Source organism: Bos grunniens, chromosome 7 (genome assembly GCF_055505025.1).
Source record: "Bos grunniens cultivar Pamir isolate PY7600 chromosome 7, Bosgru_T2T1.0, whole genome shotgun sequence".
Taxonomy (NCBI): Eukaryota; Metazoa; Chordata; class Mammalia; order Artiodactyla; family Bovidae; genus Bos; species Bos grunniens.
The window spans coordinates 33042061-33064997 of NC_141171.1; the positions used below are offsets into that span (position 1 = coordinate 33042061).

The following is a 22937-nucleotide window of genomic DNA, read 5'->3' on the forward strand; positions in this document are numbered from 1 at the left end:
AGAATTCCAGTCTCGCCATTTTTCACTAGAGCTGTCAAAGTAAATCCCTAAACTATCTACCTGCTTCCAATCTTACTCTCCTTCAAATTACCTTCCAAAGTAAGATTAGAGTGGTTTTCCAGAAAGCAAAACTGTTCGTAAACTTCTCATTAACCACCAGATATGATGCAAGTGATTTATCATAACATCTATGATCCTTCACTATTCTAGCTTTGCCAACTTTTCAACTTCACATCCTACTCCTCAGCCTGTACTCTGCACTGAAATTATCCAAAATCACTTCTACTTTCTTGAAAAAACTAGGTAGTCTAAAACCTCATAAACTGACTCCTTTCTACTCACTTTTTCAGCTTCTTTCAGACATAAACACTGATCTGTTTCCACTGAGCAGTGCCCTGTGGGACTCTCTCCAGATACTATTAAATACATTCTGTTTGTTCTCCTAATTCATTCTGTTAATAAATCCTGCAACAAGTCTTTGATTCTCATCCTACTTTTGCTTCTCTACCCTCTTTCTCCAAACCAGAACCTGCCTTGTTCCCCAATTCTGTCCAAGTTACAGCATGATTTAGGTAAAATAGAGAGCAAGATTCCCCAAAGAAAACTTTCATTGACAGTTTCAAGAATTTCCACCCCTTCCCACCAACATCATAAGCTACAGAAACTCAAAGTCTCAAATTAGGTATCATCTTCTTTGAGAAGTCTTCCTTAATATCTCCCATGGAGCAAAACCTTGATTCTCTCTGCTTTCAAAGCACGGCTTTTACACTTTTATAACTTAGGTATGTGTTTTCTCGTCTGTCTTTGCTAGACTGCAAACACCGAGAGGGCAAAAGCCCTCTTTTATGTTTGATGCCTAGGCAGGGAGTGAAATAAAAGTGGTGTTTTCAGGTATTTCTGGGATTAACTTGAAAAAAAAAAATTATAATCACCTTTTACTGACCATTCTCCTTCTTATGCTCTTCACCTCAAGTCCGGTGCTCCAAGTGACTTTGGTTCCAACATGAAGAACTATATTTAAATGAAAAATGAAAAAATATATATTTAAGAAAACTCTCTGGACTCTGAGAGGAAGTCAAAGATGGGTCAATATTTGTTTTATAAATGACATTAAAGATATTACTTCAGTACTTTCTATCATTATAAAAATATATTAGTATATACAAAGTTTCCCACTCTGTCTCATATGACAGAAGCTCTCCAAAACATGGGTATTAACAATATGGAAATACACAAAGCATTACCTGTAATGACACACAGCTAACTAGCCTTGGGTAATGAAGCCTTAGAGTATTTTCACAAAGGATGGTTGTTGTTGTAGTATGTACAAACCTCACCTCCTTAAAATATATACACTGGTAATGTGAGAAACTAATATTTACACAGTTGGCAGTTTTTAAATTGCTAGACTCCAGCTGAAGAATGTTTTTCATCTGTGGCCTCTGTATATTAGAGCCTGATTCTTTACCAAAAGGAAAACACTTAAGAAAGAAACATATTATAGCAGCAGATACTATGGAAACTCAAAGTGTTAAAGGCCTATTAATAATATCTTTACTGCTTTGTTTCTAGTCAATCTATATTCCAAATAGAGCAACATAAAACTTATTAACATGCTGTCACATAAAGGGTTTAACTTTGAATTCAAACATTGGTTTGAAATTTTGTATAATTAAGAAGACTTTTAAATTTCCAAAAGCCAAGCTAATAGGCTAAAATATTCAAGTTTCCTTTGGTTAAATGATCTCTCCTTTTTATTCACTGATGTGCTTTTTCCATTCTAAGCAAAACTGTTATCTACCTCTTGAACTCTTGGGAAATGGGAGCTGTATACACTCAAATTGACAATAATGGGTTTTGATCTCCTGATGAAACAGGCCAACTGAAAATGTGCTCTGGAAGCAAAACGCTCCCACATGTGAGGATCACCTATATCAGGGTTAGAGAGGTAGGCTGGACCCAGACAGATGGGAGCATTTCTTTTCACTATATAGTCCCGATTTTCTTCTGCTCTGATAAACCTGCTCATGCTATTATTTCTACTAGTTCCACTTCTGTGATTCCTGGGTTCTTAAGTCTCATCAGTTCTACAAAAAGCATCACAATGACACATTAATGGGTTTGCCACTTCAACACCCTGGAGTACAAATGTTTCACACTTTCACAGGATTTGTATCTAAATTTAGCAAATATGATCAAAGTGCTCATAGTGAAAATTATACTTAAAGTACCTCAGGAGAGCTCCACTTTCAGATTATCTTTCAAAAATCTTCTCCCACTCAGAAAGATCACTACTCTTGAGCTGAACAAGAGTAAAGAGATTCCAAGAACCTCATCCTAATATATGTCACTAGTCACACGTGATTACTCAGCATTCAAAATGAGGCGAGTGCCAAAGGCTGAAGTGAAAATTTTCTTGAATATGTTTGACTCAATGAAATAAATTATTAAAATTAATTGTACCACCTCCAGTTTCTGGCCCAGGGTATAAGGAGTCTAGAAGTCACCAATCAGTGCCAATAACAGGTAAAAATCTGAAATACTAAAATATCAGTAGTTCTTCTTAGACTTGTCAGAGATGTGAGGTCACAGAACAAACCACTATCCCCCCACTTTGGAGAGACAAACAACAAATACAAAGAAACCTAACCTACTTGAAGGGAAACCCCTGAGCAGTAACCTTTGCAGGAATCAGCACCAGGTACGAAAATGCTGGATGATCAGCATGGATAAGGCAGAGTTAAAAGTTTCAAGAGGGCTAGTCATGGGGAGACGCCCACAGTTTTGTGAGTTTGACCCTCAGGACTCGACCAAGTTCTCACAATGAATATCCGAGAAAAATTCAACCAAATTTGCAAGGCATACTAAAAGGTGAAAAATCATATGAATCAGAGTCAAGTAAGGCAGGGATGCAGGAATTAACAAACCAGAAATTTTAAAAATGTATTATCAATGCACTCAGCATTTTAGTGGGAAAACTGCCGGGGTCCAGCCCCGGTGGATCCAGGGAATTCGAAGCGGGGACGGCGTCGGTGAGGATCAGGAAACAACTGCTTAATTAAATGTTAATTAAGGATATAAAGAGTAATAGAATAAGGATAGCTCAGTGAGGAAATTCAGTGGAGACAAGAGGCTGAATAATTCAGCCAGAAGGTAAGAGAAAGAACGACATGGGGAGACCAAGTTTCAGTGAACAAGGCCCGCACTTTATTTTCCAAAGTAGTTTTTATACCTTAAGTTGTGCATAGAGGATAATGGGGGAAGGGGTAGAGTCATGCAGCAAGCCAGGCTTTCTTCCTGCAAACTTATCATACGCAAAAGCTTAGGTGATTTGCATCATCTTCTGGCCCGGAGGCCTGTTAACATTTTAAGACCCTTTCTTCAGAAAACTTATTTTTTCTCTAAAGGTGATTGGTCAGGAGCCACCCTCCAAAAGCATTAGATAAAGTTGCATTCCTACAGAGCAAAGGTGTGGTGGGCTACAACAAGAAAAAGAATTAACTCAAGGGTCCCAGGTTACAAACATTAAAGCTACTACTTACACCAATTATATTAATCAATACACTGCCAGGGACACAGCAGGTAAGGGATATGGAAACTTAGCAGCAAACATTGGCCCAACAAGTGAAAATCCCTTCACCAATACAATTTCTAATCAATCTTTTGACTGCTCAAGGAATCTGTATTTAGACAGTTTAGAACATCTCATGCCTCTCACAGTTGGGAAGCTCTGAGCAATCACATGTGGCCGGAAAAACCTATCCAGGCAGGCTAGAGGACTTCCAAAGGAGTTTGTAGGTTGAAACACTGTCACACCCAGGAATTATTAACTGGAGCTGTAAGCTAACTCTTTTTTCAGAGAGAGGTAGTGGGGGACAGCCACCCGTAAAGTCAGAGGTATAGGTGAAAGCACAAAGCAGAAAGTAGGCAGACTCTGGTTTTGGGGGTAGATGCTCGAGAATTTCCAGGGGGACTCCTGAGGCTTGATCCCGCCTTTGCATATGCCGAGCCTCCTTCCTCATGACCTTTGTCATGGGTGGAGCTCCTCACTCTGGCTCCCAGCAGTGACAGAATTCCAGTTGAGCTATTCCAGACCCTGAAAGAGGATGCTGTGGAAAGTGCTGCACTCAATATGCAATATGCACTCAGTATGCAATATGCCGGCTCCCGGCAGAAAACTAGTTAATGTTTTAGATATACGATGTAACCAGAGAGATGGGAATTCTAAGATTCAGAAATGTTGGAGATCAAAAACCCAATAAAGCCATGAAGTATACTTTTGAGGTGCTCAGTAATAGCTTGGACATGCCTAAGGAGAGAATCTCTGAACTTCTGGATATAACAATAGAAACTTCCAAAACTGTAAAGCATATTAATCACAGTTTTTTTTTTTTAAATATACATTCCTGGTCTAGAATAGCTATTATCAAAAAACACAAGAGATAAAAAATGCTGGAAAGAATGTGGAGAAAAGGGAGTCCTTGTGTACTATGGGGGAGAATGTACATTGGTATAGCCAGTATGGAAAACATTAAAGCAGTTTCCAAACAAATTAAAAATAGAATTACTATATGATCCAGAAATCCTATTTCTGGATCAAAAAGAAATGAAATCACTATCTCAAAGAGATAGTAAACTCCCAAACACCCCCATGTTTGTTGCAATATTATTCAAAATAGTCAAAACATGGCTATCAAGTTAGAAATGGACAGAATAATACATATGCACCATTTATCATTCAGGTATGAAAAAGGAAATTCTGCCATTTGCAACAACATGAATGGAACTTTAGGACATTATTCTAGGTGAAAGAAGTCAGACAAAAACAAGTACTGTGTAATATCATTTTATATGTGGAATCCAAAACTGTTAAGTCCATAGAAACAAGGAGTAGTTTGATGGTTACCAGAGACTGGAAGATAGGAGAAATGTGGAGATTTTGGTCAAAAGATACAAATTTCCAGTTATAAGATGAATAAGTTCTGAGGATCTAACATACAGCATGATGACTACAGTTAAAAATATTTCATTATGTATTTGAAAGTTGCCAAGAAAGTAGAACTTAAACTTTCTCCCCCAACACAAGCAAAAGATAATTATGCTAGGTGAGGAAGTTTAATTAGCCTCATTTAGGTAACTATTTCACAATATATGCTTGTATCAAACCATCACATTGTATACCTTAAACTTATAAGATAGTGTATGTTGATTATATCTCAAAGCTGGGGAAGATGTTATATTTAATATTTAAAAATTAAAATGTATGTCCAAGATTTAGTACACTGACAACATAAATCCTGGCAAGAATGTGGAGGAACAAACCTCTCATTACTATTAGTGGGAATGCAAAATTGTACAATCTCTTTGAAAGACAGAGTGTCAACATCTCATATTAAAACTGGATTATCTTACAACAAAACAATAATTTTTGTGCAATTCATTGGAGGAAAGAAATTTTGTCACTCTGTTCTAGATGTCTAGAAGTAACCTGCTTGAAAGCAGGACAGTTTTAGGTGTAAACATATATCCATATGATATGTTAGTAGGTTGATTCCCTGGTAGCCCAGACGGTAAAGAATCTGCCTGCAGTGCAGGAGACCCGGGTTCAATCCCTGGGTTGAGAAGATGCCCTGGAGAAGGCAATATCTACCCACTCCAGTATTCTTGCCTGGAGAATCCCATGGACAGAGCCTGGTGGGCTACAGCCATGGGGTCACAAAGAGTCAGATATGACTGAATGACCAACACTTAACTTTCACTTCAGTGGGTTGATTAATACTCATTAAAATAATGTTTGCTTATTTTAAATTTCAGTGTATAAATTGACTTCAGTTCACTGCATCTGATAATGATGAAGTAAGTTGAAGTAAACACACTTATCAAAAACAAGTAGAAAACAGCAACCAAAGGAACTACAATTTGGGCAGGTTAGAATTCTGGAAAGAACAAGAGCTCACTGAAGTGAGCTTGGCATAGAAGTGAACTATACTTTTCCCACAGGCATGTGCTGATTCCTAAGTTGCATACAGCAGAGAGGCTAAAAAACCAAGAAGGAAGCAACAACTAGAAGGATTATAATATGAGGTCAGCTTTCAGCAGCCTCATGGAGTTGGAGAACCAAAAGTTAAGAACTCAGGGCTACTAATCAACCAGAAAGTCTGAGGCCATTATTTCAGAAAAAAAAGAAAGTACACTAAGATAAACAAACAGAAACTACTGTGTTGCTAAGGCATTCACTTATTTATAAGCAGCTTTGTGGTCAAGAGGCTAAGAAGGTAAGGAGAATGCTGGCTAAGAAGAGCATTTTGGGAAGTTTCATGGAGCAGGGTTAACGCAAATTAGGAATTAGAGTTGGCCAAGAGAGAGTGACTTTGGCATACACCTTAAATTTCCACATAAGACTCTGGAAGTGCTACAGCTTACGAATAAGTAAAGACCTGAACACGGGCCTACCACAACAAAAGTCTTGATCCTAATTGCACAAGTTCAATCTCAAACTGAATTACAGTAATTCACTCCTATTCTACGTACATGTCAGGCTTTCCTGGTGGCTCAGTGGTAAAGAATCTGCCTACAATGCAGGAGACCCAGGTTAGATCCCAGGGTCAGGAAAATCCCCTGGAGAAGGGAATGGCAACCCACTCCAGTATTCCTGCCTGGAGAATCCCATGGACAGAGGAGCCTGGTGGGCTACATACAGTCCATGGGGTCAGCCAGAACTGAGCGCTAACACACACTACCTACATATCAGAAAGCAACTGGAATTCCTTTCTGGTAAGGAATAACACTGTCCGGTGTTTCTAACAATCTGTGCAAACTTTCATAAGCAACGTTTAATATGCAATCAAATTTGTGCTGTACTTAGTTGTTCTGTCATGTCTAACTCTTTGTGACCCCATGGAATGTAGCTCACCAGGCTCCTCTGTCCATGGTGATTCTCCAGGCAAGAATACTGGAGTGGGTCGCCATGCCTTCATCCAGGGGATCTTCCCAACCCAGGGATCAAACCCAGGTCTCCTGCATTGCAGGCAGATTCTTTACCATCTGAGCCACCAAGGAAGTCCAATAAAAGATTACCGATTATATAAAGTAAAACTCAAATGAATGAAAACACCAAGGAGAAAAAATTCCAAAGATTCAAAGGCGATCCAGGTATTAAACCTCTTATACATGAATTTTAAAATAATAGTGATTAATATATTTTAAAAGATTAGAAGACTGAAATTTAATACCCAAACTATGTTTACTTTAAATAAAGAACCTCATGGAAAATTTTTAAATAAAATATTATACTTAAATATAATATATTGTAAAAATTGCTAATAGGGGATTGAGTACAATAGAAGAGAGGTGTCAGTAGACAGGTAAATAATAAATATTCAGACTGATGCATGGAGAGTACTGAAGGATGGAACATATATGATATAGCTGATATGGGCTAATAAAAATGACTAGTTGAAGACCCAGTAAGAAAGAAGTTGGGGGCGAGTGAGGAAAAAAGAAGTAGAGGTATAAGTACAAAAAAGTTTTAAGTAATAAGATATTTAAGTCACAGATGTAAAACTCTCAAGAAACAAGAAGGCTTTCTTCTCTCTCATTATTCTTTGAAATTCTGCATTCGGTTGGTTCTATCTTCCCGTTTCTCCTTTGCTTTTTGCTTCTGTTCTTTTCTCAGTTATTCGTAAGGCCTCCTCAGACAACCATTTTGCCTTCTTGCAGTGCTTTTTCTTGGGAATGGTTTTGGTCACTGCCTTCTGCGCAGTGATATGAACCTCCATCCACAGCTCTTCAGGCACTCTGTCAAATTAATCTCTTGCATCTATTCGCTACTTCTAGTAGAAACAAAGCAGGGTAAATATAAAGAAAGCAACACCTAGGCACAACACAGGAAAACTTTTGAAATCCAAATACCAAGAGAGAACCTTAAAAACAACCAGAAAAAAACTTAAATCCTACTGTCAAAGGAGCAACAAATAAGACTGACAAATAAGATTTCTGTGTTTCAACAGAAACAATGGAAGCCAGAGACAATTAAAAGACATTTTTTGTGTTGAAAAGAAAATAACTGTCACCTTAGAAATATATATATAGCAATATTAAATGGTGAAATAAAGACATTTTCAGGTAAAAAAAAATTAGAATTACCACTAACAAATTAAAACTAAAAGAAATATGTAAAAGAGATTTTTAAGCAGAAAGAACCTACTTCAGCTAAAAACAAAACAAAAAAGTGCAGAAAGTAATGAACAGTATACAAAGCACACCCTTATCTAAAATGATGAAGGTAATGAAGATGATACTGGTTTGCGAGTTTAAAGTGTAGAATTATAATTCATGACAAGAATAACACAAAAGAATAGTGGCTAAAAGGAGACAAAATGGCATTCTGTATAGGAAGTGGTAAAAGTACTAATTTGTCTTAGATTCTATTAAACCAAGATTTCAAACTGTAATCTCCTAGGTAATCATTAAAGATGAGTTTATTTTACAAAATTAAAAGGCTAATAAAGGACAAAAATGAAATGATTAAAAACAACTTAAACTCTATATTGACCCAAAGGTAAGGAAAAAACAAAACAAAACGAAAAACAGAGCATTAAGGAATTCAAGGGGAAATTTTAGACGGTATATGTAACCCAAATATAAGAGCACTTTATTCACTCAAGGCCAAAGATTTCCAATTATTTGGCAGTCAGTCCCTGCTAAAGCTGAACATAAGGATATTCTATGAACTAGTAATTATTCTCATAGTCATAGTCACATATATCCCACAGAAATGTACATGCACTTTTGTCAAAAGACACACAAGGAAGCTTTATTACTTTCAATAATAATAGCATTATTTGCAATAGCTGAAAACCAGAAACAATCCAAATATTCATCAACAATTTCTTTTTTTTTTTAGGTTTTTTAGGTTTTTTTTTTAGAAATTATTGAAAATGTTAGAAAAATATCAAGAAATGGCATTCTATGCATCATAATAGGTAGATGAATGTATTAATAGTTAGGTCTGTGAAACATCCAGTTCAAAGATAGTTTTCCACTCTTGGCTACCTGTCTGATTTAATGATTCAATTTGCATTCAAAATCCAGTCAGAGAAGATCCTGGGGAAATTTTTGATCAATTTATAGAGTTCTCTTTTTAAAATTTTATTTTATTGATGTATAGTTGACTTAAAATGTGTTAATTTCTGCTGTATAGCAAAGTGATTTAGTTATACATATATATATATTCTTTTTCACGTTCTTTTCCATTATGGTTTATCACATCGTATTGAATATAGTTCCCTGTGTTGTACAGCGGGAACTTGTTGTTTACGCATTTTGTATAGAATTCTCTTACTGCAAGAATCTTGGGCAGGGGTGAAAGGGAGACACAAGAGGAAGGGGATACATGTATACTTAGGGATGATTCATGTTGTGAAACCAACACAACATTTAAAGCAATTATCCTCCAATTAAAAAAAAAGACAAGAAAAAAAAAGAATCTTATGTTTTCTTCTCTAGGCTGCAACTTTTGATCTTTGGGCATAAAATAAATTGAGTTTGAAAACACGTTTAGAACAAGTACACTGTACTAGTGGGTCTCAACTGGAGAACGGTTGGAGGCGTTTGGCAAAAAAAAAAAAAAAAAACAAATATTCATCAACAATGAAATAAACTGTGTATAAAAATCTATTAAATTAATTACTCTGCTGCAGATAAAATGAACAAACTACTGCTAGAGGAATCACATAGCAAAATTTCATAAATAAAATGCTAACTTAAGCAAGCCAGACACAAAAGAGTACATAATGTACAACTACATTTGCTTCGAAAAAAAGTTAAAACAAAGACATTTAAAATCAGGATAATGGTTAATTTGAAGAGGATGGAGCAGGACTAATGGGGAAAGGTATCAAGAAGTTTCTGGTGTGCTGATAATGCTCTTTGTTGATCTGGATGGTGATCATGTGGGATCTCTTTATGAAAATATAAATAAATGACTTATATTCTTTTCTGAATGATGTTATTTTTCAATATATGAATTCATCTTTCAATGTAAATAGGTCATGAGAGGCTCTCAATGTAAAGAAAATTTCAATATGTGGAATTCTAGAAATTAAACAAAATGAATTTAAAACTTTTAGCCAGTTTGTAAACTTTCTTATTCCTAAAATAGCATTGTCTCATATGTTATCCAAAGAAACAAAATTACTCAAGTCTAGATTTCCAATATTGATGTTTTCTAACAAAATGGTTGTGTATCTTTCTTTTAATCTATTTCTTTAGCAACTATTCATTACGTTTTCTGTGGGAAACTTTAGAGGCTTCACAGAAAACAAATGCTTAAATAGCATAATAACACTCCATGTTATATGAAATAAAGTGAAGAAATTGAAAATTTCAATTTTGATTCAATTGAAGATTTTAAATTATGATATTTTTTAAAGTGAAGAAAGTACGGAAAACCACTAGACCATTCAGGTATGACCTAAATCAAATCCTTTATGACTATACAGTGGAAGTGACAAATAGATTCAAAGGATTAGATCTCATAAACAGAGTGCCTGAAGAACTATGGACGAAGGTTTGTGACATTGTACAAGAGGCAGGGATCAAGACCATCTCCAAGAAAAAGAAATGCAAAAAGGCAAAAAGGTTGTCTGAGGACACCTTACAAAGGCCTTCTCTTCTAGGCCTTACAAAGGCCTTCTCTGTGAATAGAAGAGAAGTGAAAGGCAAAGGAGAAAAGGAAAGATATATCATTTGAATGCAGAGTTTCGAAGAATAGCAAGGAGACATAAGAAAGCCTTCCTCAGTGATCAAGGCAACTAAACAAAGGAAAACAATAGAATGGGAAAGACTAGAGATCTCTTCAAGATAATTAGCGATACCAAGGAAAAATTTCATGCAAATATGGGCACAATAAAGGAAAGAAATGGTATGGACCTAACAGAAGCAGAGATATTAAGAAGAGGAGGCAAGAATACACAGAACAACTGTACAAAAAAGAACTTCATGACCCAGCTAACCATGATGGTATGAACACCAACCTAAAGCCAGACATCCTGGAATGCAAAGTCAAGTGGGCCTTAGGAAGCATCACTACAAACAAAGCTAATAGAATTGATGGAATCCAGTTGAGCTATTTCAAATCCTAAAAGATATGCTGTGAAAGTGCTACCCTCAATAATCTGGAAAACTCAGCAGTGGCCACAGGACTGGAAAAGGTCAGTTTTCATTCCAATCCCAAAGAAGGGTTATGCCAAAGAATGTTCAAACTACCACAAAATTTCACTCATCTCATATGCTAGCAAAGTAATGCTCAAAATTTTCCAAGCCAGGCTTCAACAGTATATGAACTGTGAGCTTTCAGATGTTCCAGCTGGATTTAGAAAAGGCAGAGGAACCAGAGATCAAATTGCCAACATCTGATGGATCATCAAAAAGCAAGAGAGTTCCAGAAAAACACCTACTTCTGCTTTATTGATTACACCAAAGCCTTTGACTCTGAAGATCACAACAAACTGTTGGAAATTCTTTAAAACATGGGAATACCAGACCATTACCTGCCTCCTGAGAAATCTGTATGCAGGTCAAGAAGCAACAGTCAGAACCAGACATGGAACAATAGACTGATTCCAAATAGGGAAAGGAGCACGTCAAGGCTGTATATTGTCACCCTGCTTATTTAACTTATATGCAGAGTACATCATGAGAAACAGTGTATATCATGCAAAATGCTGGGCTGGATGAATCACAAGCTGGAATCAAGACTGCTGGGAGAAATAGAAATAAACTCAGATATGCAGATGACACTACTCTTATGGCAGACAGTGAAGAAGAACTAAAGAGCCTACTGATGAAAGTGAAAGAGGAGAGTGAAAAACTTGGCTTTATGTTCAACATTCAGAAAACTAAGATCATGGCATCTGGTCCCATCACTTCATGGCAAATAGATGGGGAGACAGTGGAAACAGTGACAGACTTTATTATGGGGGGCTCCAAAATCACTGCAGATGGTGACTGCAGCCATGAAATTAAAAGATGCTTGCTCCTTGGAAGAAAAGCTATTACCAACCTAGACAGCATATTAAAAAGCAGAGATGTTACTTTGCCAACAAAGGTCCATCCAATCAAAGCTATGGTTTTTCTAGTAGTCATGTACAGATGTAAGAGTTGGACTAAAAAGAAATCTAGCACTGAAAAACTGATGGTTTTGAATTGTGGTGTTGTGAACTGCAAGGAGATCAAACCAATCCATCCTAAAGGAAATCAGTCCTGAATATTCACTGGAAGGACTGATGCTAAGGCAGAAACTCCAATACTTTGGAAACCTAATGTGAAGAACTGACTCATTGGAAAAGACCCTGATGTTGGGAAAGATTGAATGCAGGAGGAGAAGGGGACAGCAGAGGATGAGATGGTTGGATGGGATCACTAACTCGATAGACATGAGTTTGAGTAACCTCCAGGAGTTGGTGATGGAATGGGATGCCTGCCATGCTGCAGTCCATGGGGTTGCAAAGTGTTGGACATGACTGAGCGACGGAACTAAACTGGATTTACATGAAATCGACATGAGAGAAAACGTGCTTCCAGGTTTTCTGTTCTCCTCTTTTCTGATGCTGTATCAAGCATTTCTTCCAAGAATGATACATCCTCTCCATTTAGGAAATTATATTCAAACTGGTTAGCAAATTTTATGTTAGTTTTTATTGAGTTACAGATCACTTTTGGAAGTATAAAAAATTGTAAAATTCAAAATTATTTTCTGTTTTTTAAATGAATTTATTTAAATAAATCTATTATGTCTTCCTGCTAATAACATTTGAGAAGGAGAAATAAAACAGAAAACATATGGTGAAGAGTTCACTTGTCAAGAAAACAATCCATAACATTCTTCATGAACTGCTTAGCCAGACTTCATCTCAGACTTCATGGGCAGTACACATTTGAGTTCAAGACTAACACCTGGATGACTATTTAATAGCAGCCTGCAGGGTCTCCTGAGATGGGATGGAAGAAGTCAGGTTGCATTTCCACTGCACCATCTTTTCACAGCGTATGTTAAGTCCAAAATATCCTAGGGAAACATTAAGCCACTTGTTCTACAATTGGAAAAGGGAAAAGGTGTATGCTCCATCTCATAACAATACCCTCTCCAAAGCTCAAGGTCAACTTATAACCCTTGCTAAGTGTTAAAGTACAGCTACATCAGCTTTCAAATCCCCTAAATCACATAATGTGTCTCTTTATAGAGTGGGAAAAGCACTATGGGTCTGTGGAAGAGAAAATGTGCTGGATTGAGACGTAAAATCTATCTGAAATTGATTCGAAACTCTTAGCAAATGACTCCTGATGTGAAATGAAATCTGGAAAGACGTACTTATGAAAATTTGAGGATTCATTTAGAAAAGAGATTCTGTTATACTTAGAAAAGCACATGCCCTCACATCCTACACTATACCCTGCAATAGCTTTTACATTTCATATCAAACTTACTATCTTATTTTCAATAAGTCAATTGAACAACATTGGTTGAAGGTCAGTCTTCTGGCTGTCATTATCAATTAAGGAGCTGACAAAATCTGTGGATGTTATAAAATAATAAAGGCATTAAAGCACTCTAATATAGTCAATATAGAACAGTACAAGGAAATCTTTGTTCAGGTAAATTATAGGCAGGATAAAGAGTATACCCAAAGATCAAAAAATAAAAATGAATCTGTAGTATTTGGGAGATAGTGATGCAAAAGCCTGTTGGAAGTGAAAGCTATATGTTTCAGAACTAAGTTATAAAGTATAATGAAACATTAGAGTGCAAGGTATGGCAAACCTTGAATGCCAGAATAAGCATTATGAACTGACTCTGCACTCATTTCATTGAATGAGGTTGGCTTCAAAGTATTAAATAGACTAGAAAGAGATGAAAGAAGCCAAAAAATGGATGAGCCAGCTGGAACATTTGTTGAGTTGATTCAGGCGTGTGGTCTAGAATACTATTAATAAAAATGAAGAAAAAGAGACCTGTGGAAAATTTAAGACAAACTGCTTAGCAGCTGAAAGGAAAGACAGGGATCACAGCCAAATTTACTAACCATGCATAATATAGCCTTCATTTGTGCTTAATATTATGAATATAGTTAATAATACCACAAAGATGATTTTTAATAGTAATGACTAACTAAAAGCACTTAACTGAAAAGACTAGTTGTGTATGTTCATTTCTCTATGCATGGACATTTCAAATTACACAGATCAATAGGAAATCTTAATATGGATAGGAAAGCAGAGAAAGGCTTAATGTCTTAATTTCAGTCCTTTCACTGAGATAAATGATTTTTAAAGGCACATACTGAAATTTTAGAATGTTCTTATGACAAAATAATCACAAACAATAATAATGTTTATGCTGTCCTTACCATATACCAATAACTATGTTAAACATTTGAATAAATAATTTCATCTATTCCTCAAAAAACCCCTTTGGGATAATATCTATACTTAACTTCTTATTATAGGAAACAAAATTGATGCTGAGAGAGTCAAGAAAACTGCCATGGTCGTAGAGTTGCTAAGCAGGAGAACCTGAAGAGATAGACATAGGTCTACCTGTTGACAAACTCTGCCCTTAAATATAGGCATTGTCCTAAAGCAATCTTTTGTCAACCTTTCACAGCACTGTTTGTAATGTATTATACTATGCTAAATTGCTTCAGTCGTGCCTAACTCTGAAACGTCCTGGACTGTACCTGCCAGGCTCCTCTGTCCATGATATTCTCCAGGCGAGAATACTGGAGTGGGTTGTCATGCACTCCTTCAGGTGATCTTCCAAATTCAGGGACTGAATCATGTCTCTTATGTCTCCTACACTGGCAGATGGGCTCTTTACTGCTAGCACCACCATGGAACATTTCACAGACCATATGACAGGAGTTAAGATACCTGAATATTAAACTTTGGTCTGTTACTACTGGCTCTGTGACTTTGGGCAAGTCAATTAATTCATCTTTATGATTCACAATTTCTCTGTATAAAAAATGAGAAGACTGGGGAACTCAGACTCCTTTAAAAATAACATTATAAGGTTAAGTAATATATAATGCGGTGGTGTTGGAGAAGACTCTTGAGTGTTGGAGAAGACTCTTGAGAGCCCCTTGGACTGCAAGGAGATCAAATCAGTCCATCCTAAAGGAAATCAGTCCTGAATATTCATTGGAAGGACTGATGCTGAAGCTGAAACTCCAATACTTTGGCCACCTGATACGAAGAACTGACTTATTGGAAAAGACCCAGATGCTGGGAAAGATTGAAGGCAGGAGGAGAAGGGGATGATGGAGGATGAGATGGTGGGATAGCATCCCTGACTCAATGGACATGAGTGTGAGTAAGGTTCAGGAATTGGTGATGGACAGGGAGGCCTGATGGGCTGCAGTCCATGGGGTTGCACAAACTCAGAAATGACTGAGTGACTGAACTGATATGATTAGATCATATTTATCATATAATTAAGTTCTCAGAACTGCAACGATTTATAATTTTTACTTATTCTGATTTTAGTATTCGATCAATAATAATTCCTCATTTCCATCTAGTCAGAGAGTTGGGATGCTTGTTGCTTGTTAGCAGCCTAAATTATAATTACTCAGCTTTGTAGTTGTTGATAAATACTTATTTGCTTTTAGAGCACTTTATTTTGCCCTGCTCATTCTGTCTGTTGTATATCATATTCTGGATAGCACTATACAGAAGAGCTTAGCATCTTTACTTTCAGCATTAATACTCAATCATGAGCTTTCATTGAAGCTTCTAATATCACAGCAGTAAATCCATTTAGTACATAAACACATTTAGAAAGAACATATTTAGCATGGATTACATTTGTACTCTACAATTAAGATTCAATCCCTTCCAGAAAATTATAACTATGAGAAAGCTACATGGTGAGATTGGACAAAGTTAAATTATGGTTTTTAATTTTAAAATCACAGATATGGATACATACACACATATAAAAGATATTTTTGCTTTTCCACATCTGGTAGTAATCTGAGTCACAACTTGCACTTGCTTGAATTTGGCAGCAACTATTTCTTAAAATGTTAAGCATAAGCTCTCTGGATATATTCTAAAAGACAATATCAAATACACTTAGGTAATTAAAGTGTAAACAAATTACTGGGCTTCCTTGGTGGCTCATTGATAAAGAATCTGCCTGCCAATACCTGAGAAGCAGTTTGATCTCTGGGTAGGAAGATACCCTGGAGAAGGAAATGGCAACCCACTCCAATATTCTTGCCTGGAAAAATTCCATGGACAGAGGAGCTTGGTGGCTATAGTCCATGGGGTCACAAAAAAACTAGTACAAAACTTAGTGACTAAACAACAATAACAAATAACTTACTAAGATTAAAGCAAATTTCATGGCATTTAGTAGTTATAATAAAAGAACTGGACTCCCCAGGTGGCTAGTGGTAAAGAATCTGCCTGCCAATGTAGGAGACATAAGAGATTCAGGAAGATCCCCTGGAGGAGGAAATGGCAACCCACGCCAGTATTCTTGCCTGGAGAATCCAATGGACAGACGAGCCTGGTGGGCTACGGTCCATAGGGTCACAAAGATTTGGACACAGCTGAAGTGATTTAGCACATAAAATAACTAATATATTTTCAGTTCAGTTCAGTCACTCAGTTGTGTATGTCTTTGCGACCCCATGGACTGCAATACACCAGGCCTCCCTGTCCATCACCAAATCCCAGAGTTTAATAAAATTCATGTCCATCACGTCGGTGATGCCATCCAACCATCTCATCCTCTGTCATCCCCTTCTGCTCCTGCTCTCAATCTTTCCCAGAATCAGGGTCTATTCCAAGGATTCAGTTCTTCGCATCAGATGGCCAAAGTATTGGAGTTTCACCTTCAATATCAGTCCTTCCAATAAATATTCAGGACGGATTTCCTTTAGGATGGACTGATTGGATCTCCTTGCAGTCCAAGGAACCCTCAAGAGTCTTCTCTAACACCACAATTCAAAAGCATCAATTCCTCAGTGTTCAGCTTTCTTTACAGTCCAACTTCACATCCATACATGATTACAAGAAAAACTATAGCTTTGACTAGACAGACCTCTGTTGACAAAGTAATGTCTGTGCTTTTTAATATGCTGTCTAGGTTGGTCAAACTTTTCTTCCAAAGAGCAGGCGTCTTTTAATTGCCTGGAGCAGCCACCATCTGCAGTGATTTTGGAGCCCCCCAAAATTAAGTCTGTCACTGTTTCCACTGTCTCCTCATCTATTTGCCATAAAGTGATGGGACAAGATGCCATGATCTTAGTTTTCTGAATGTTGAGCATTAAGCCAACTTTTTCACTCCCCTATTTCACTTTCATCAAGAGGCTGTTTAGTTCTTCTTCACTTTCTGCCATAAGGGTGGTGTCATCTGCATATCTGAGGTTATTGATATTTCTCCCAGCAATCTTGATTCCATATTATACTTCATTCAGCCCAGCATTTTGCATGATGTACTCTGCATAAAAGTTAAATAAGCAGGGTGACAATATACAACCTTGATGTACTCCTTTCCCTATTTGGAACCAGTCTGTTGTTCCATGTCCATTCTAATGGTTGCTTCCTGACCTCCATACAGGTTTCACAAGGGGCAGGTCAGGTGGTCTGGTATTCCCATCTTTTTCAGAATTTTCCACAGTTTATTGTGATCCACACAGTCAAAGGCTTTGGCATAGTCAATAAAGTAGAAATAGATGTTTTTCTGGAACTCTCTTGCTTTTCCCATGATCCAGTAGATGTTGGCAACTTGATCTCTGGTTCCTCTGCCTTTTCTAAATCCAGACTGAACATCTAGAAGTTCAAGGCTCACATACTGTTGAAGCTTAGCTTGGAGAATTTTGAATATTACTTTACCAGCTTGTGAGATGGGTGCAATTGTGTGGTAGTTTGAGCTTTGGCATTGCCTTTCTTTGGGATTGGAGGTCACTGTTGAGTTTTCCAAATTTGCTGGCATATTGAGTGTAACACTTTCACAGCATCATCTTTTAGGATTTGAAATAGCTCAACTGGAATTCCATCACTTCTACTAGGTTTATTCATAGTAATGCTTCCTAAGGCCCACTTGACTTTGCATTCCAGGATGTCTGGCTCTAGGATGGTGATCATACTATCGTGGTTATCTTGGTCATGAAGATCTTTTTTTGTATAGTTCTGTGTATTCTTGCCTCCCCTTCTTAATATCTCCTGCTTCTGTTAGGTCCATACCATTTCTGTCCTTTATTGTGCCCATATTTCCATGCAAATTTCCCTTAGTATCTCTAATTTTTTTGAAGAGATCTCTTAAGTCTTTCCCATTCTGTCGTTTTTCTCTGTTTCTTTGCATTAATCCCTGAGGAAGGCTTTCTTATCTCTCCTTGCTATTCTTTGAAACTCTGTATTCAAATACGTATATCTTTCCTTTTCTCTTTTGCCTTTAGCTTCTCTTTTATTCACAGCAATTTGTAAGGCCTCCTCAGACAACCATTTTGCCTTTTTGCTTTTCTTTTCTTGGGGATGGTCTTGATTCTTGTCACCTGTACAATATCACGAATCTCTGTTCATAGTTCTTCAGGCACTCTGCCTATCAGATCTAACCCCTTGAATCTATTCGTCTCTGTCACTGTATAATCGCAAGGGATTTGATTTAGGTTATATCTGAATGGTCTACTGGTTTTCTCTACTTTCTTCAATTTAACTCTGAATTTGGCAATAAGGAGTTCATGATCTGTGCCACAGTCAGCTCCTGGTCTTGTTTTTGCTGACTGTATAGAACTTCTCCATCTTTGGCTGCAAGGAATATAATCAATCTGATTTCTGTATTGGCTATCTGGTGATGTCCATGTGTAGAGGCTTCTCTTGTGTTGTTGGAAGAGGGCGTTTGCTATGACCAGTGTGTTCTCTTGGTAAAACTCTATTAGCCTTTGCCCTGCTTCATTCTTACTCCAAGGCCCAGTTTTCCTGTTACTCCAGGTATTTTACCTGTATCAATTTTCTTTTTAAGAAGAAAATAGATAAATGACTACCACAAGAACAATAACATAGCCATAAATCTGGTTCAGGTTTTCCAAAAATATTAGGAGTAACAGTATTTGATTCTTGCCAAATATAGGCATTCAACGTTCTTCATTATGATACCCCACAATACAGGTATATCTTTTTCAACCACATGTAGTTAGTAGATGTTTTAAAAATCTCCATCTTTGAAATATGGAAAGCAAAGCAGCATCAAGTTAAACATATATTTCACTTGCACCAATTCAGTTCTGTGTTTCAAAAAGATCCTCAGTTCAGTTCAGTCACTCAGTCGTGTCTGACTGTTTGAGACCCCAGGAACCGCAGATCACCAGGCTTCCCTGTTCATCACCAATTCCCGGAGTCCACCAAAACCCATGTCCATTGAGTCGGTGAAGCCATCCAACCATCTTATCCTCTGTTTTCCAATTCTCCTCCTGCCCTCAATCTTTCCCAGCAGTAGGGTCTTTTCCAATGAGTCAGCTCTTCGCATCAGGTGGCCAAAGTATTGGAGTTTCAGCTTCAACATCAGTCCTTCCAATGAACACCCAGGACTAATCTCCTTTAGGATGGACTGGTTGGATCTCCTTGCAGTCCAAGGGACTCTTCTCCAGCACCACAGTTCAAAAGCATCAATTCTTTAGCATTCAGCTTTCTTCATAGTCCAACTCTCACATCCATACATGACCACTGGAAAAACCATAGCCTTGACTAGACAGACCTTTTTTGACAAATAAGGTCTCTGCTTTTAAACATGTTGTATGCTGCTGCTGCTGCTGTCGCATCAGTCGTGTCTGACTCTGTGTGACCCCATAGACGGCAGCCCACCAGGCTCCCACGCCCCTGGGATTCTCCAGGCAAGAACAATGGAGTGGGTTGCCACTGCCTTCTCCAATATGCTGTCTAGGTTGGTCATAACTTTCCTTCCAAGGAGTAAGCGTCTTTTAATTTCTTGGCTTCAATTATCATCTGCAGTGATTCTGGAGACCAGAAAAATAAAGTCAGCCATTGCTTCCACTGTTTCCCCATCTATTTGCCATGAAGTGATGGGACCAGATGCATTGATCTTAGTTTTCTGAATGTTGAACCTTAAGCCAACTTTTTCACTCTCTTATTTTACTTTCATCAAGAGGCTTTTGAGTTCCTCTTCATTTTCTGCTGTAAGAGTGGTATCATCTGCATATCTGAGGTTCTTGATATTTCTCCCATCAATCTTGATTCCAGCTTTTGCTTCTTCCAGCCCAGTGTTTCTCATGATGTACTCTGCATATAAGTTAAATAAGCAAGGTGACACTATACAGCCTTAACGTACTCCTTTTCCTATTTGGAACCAGTCTGTTGTTCCATGTCCAGTTCTAACTGTTGCTTCCTGACCTGCATACAGATTTCTCAAGAGGCAGGTCAGGTGGTCTGGTATTCTCATCTCTTTCAGAATTTTCCACAGTTTATTGTGATCCACACAGTCAAAGGCTTTGGCATAGTCAATAAAGCAGAAATAGACATTTTTCTGGAACTCTTTTGCTCTTCTGATGGTCCAGCAGATGTTGGCAATTTGATCTCTGGTTCCTCTACCTTTTCTTTCTTTTTTTTTTTTTTTTTTGAATCTGGGCAAAGTATTTATCTGAATCTTAATTCAAGACTATATACATCTTTATGTTATTATTGATTTCCCTCTACCTTTTCTAAAGCCAGCTTGAACATCTGGAAGTTCATGTTTCACATATTGCTGAAGCCTGGCTCTGAGAATTTTAAGCATCACTTTACTAGCGTGTGAGATGAGTGCAATTGTGCAGTAGTTTGAGCTTTCTTTGGCATTGCCTTCTTTGGGATTGGAATGAAAACTGACCTTTTGCAGTCCTGTGGCCACTGCTGAGTTTTCCAAAGTTGGTGGCATACTGAGTACAACATTTTCACTGCATCATCTTTTAGGATTTGAAATAGCTCAACTGGATTTCATCACCTCCACTAGCTTCGTTTGTAGTGATGCTTCCGAAGGCCCACTTGACTTCACATTTCAGGATGTCTGGCTTTAGGTGAATGGTCACACCATTGTGATTATCTGGGTTGTGAAGATCTTTTGTAAAGTTCTTCTGTGTATTCTTGCCACCTCTTCTTAGTATCTTCTGCTTCTGTTAGGTCCATACCATTTCTGTCCTTTATTGAGCCCATCTTTGCATGAAATATTCCCGTGGTATCTCTAATTGTCTTGGAGAGATCTCTAGTCTTTCCCATTCTATTGTTTTCCTCTATTTCTTTGCATTGATCACTGAGGAAGCCTTTCTTATCTCTCCTTGCTATTCTTCGGAACTCTGCATTTAAATGGGTATATCTTTCCTTTTCTCCTTTGCTTTTTGCTTCTCTTCTTTTCACAGCTATTTGTAAGGCCTCCTCAGACCACCATTTTGCTTTTCTGCATTTCTTTTCCTTGGGGATGGTCTTGATCCCTGTCTCCTGTATAATGTCTTGAACCTCCATCTGTGGATCAATCAGGCACTCTATCTATCAGATCCAGTCCCTTAAATCTATTTCTCACTTCCACTGTTTAGTCATAAGGGATTTGATTTAGGTCATACCTGAATGGTCTAGTGGTTTTCTCCACTTTTTCAATTTCAGTCTGAAATTGGCTATAAGAAGTTCAAGATCTGAGCTACAGTCAACTCCTGGTCTTGTTTTGGCTAACTGTATAGAGCTTCTCCATCTTTGGCTGCAAAAGATCCTAGTCAGCTAAAAATACCAATTTAAATAGTTGGAGCAACCTATGTCTCTTTACCTAAGCTTAGGCATGAGAAGGAAGACAGAGATTTTCTGGTGTCTCCTGAGTTTTTTTCATTGTGCATCTCAGCAGAAGCACTCACTGGATTATATGTAATGTGAGTGCACAAAAGTATATATTGTATAACATGTGCTCAGATAGTAGCTTAATACTTAATATTAAGTATATATAACACTTAATACAGTGTCAACCAACACAGAAACCAGCAGAGTATTAGTGTTCTGTTGCCAAGATTCCCCTTTGAAATTTATAAGGAAATCCAGAAAACATGTGAGTGAGAACAGATCTGTAGAGAGTATAGTGACCTGGAGGGATCAAGAGACACTTTCAGGTTTCCAATGAGGTAAAAACTTGATGTAATGACACTAAGACATTGACCTCTTTTAGCGTTCTCAAGTAAAAGCGGAAAGCAGATGCCCATAATAATTTACACATCTTAATAAAGAGATTCATGTTGGTTTCTAATGTATTCACAAATTATAATAAAGATGAATTTATATACTTAAAAAAGTAAAATCTAGAGCTTTACACATACTTTTCATTTTGTCAGTATAAAGGTATTTTTGTTGAGAAAAACAAAACTCTAACAGTTTACTAGCTAGACCTGTAATTTTTAAATATTTAGATTTTGAAATGTGGGCCTCTGTTTGTATTCTTGTAAAACAGAACTTAAAATTATGGGGGCAGGCGTGTTTTTCTTATGCCATTTTTCAATCAAAAGCTACTCAGAGGAAGGAAGAATACATGTGTTTTACACATGTTTTTTAACTAAACGAAAGAGCCGCTTAATGAAAGTGAAAGAGGAGAGTGAAAAAGTTGACTTACAACTCAACATTCAGAAAACCAAGATCATGGCATCTGGTCCCATCACTTCATGGCAAATAGATGGGGAAACAGCAGAAACAGTGACAGACTTTTTCTGGGGGACTTAAAAATCACTGCAGATGGTGACTGCAGCCATGAAATTGAAAGACTCTTGCACTTTGAAAGAAAATTTGTGACCAACCTAGACAGCATGTTAAAAAATAGAGATATTACTTTGCCAACAAAAGTCCATCTAGTCAAAGCTATGGTTTTTCCAGTAGTCATGTATGGATGTGAGAGCTGGACTATAAAGAAT

At 37.4% G+C, this 22937-nt stretch overlaps 1 protein-coding gene across 1 annotated transcript in view; it reads right to left on the reverse strand.

The window, feature by feature from the left end:
• Positions 1-931: 931 nt before the first annotated feature.
• Positions 932-22937, reverse strand: part of PRR16 (proline rich 16) — a 1143323-nt gene continuing 1121317 nt past the window's right edge. Inside the window, exon 4 of the mRNA XM_086410719.1 lies at positions 932-1011. The gene's annotated coding sequence lies outside the window, so the exon portion shown is untranslated. The remainder of the gene's footprint in view (positions 1012-22937) is intronic.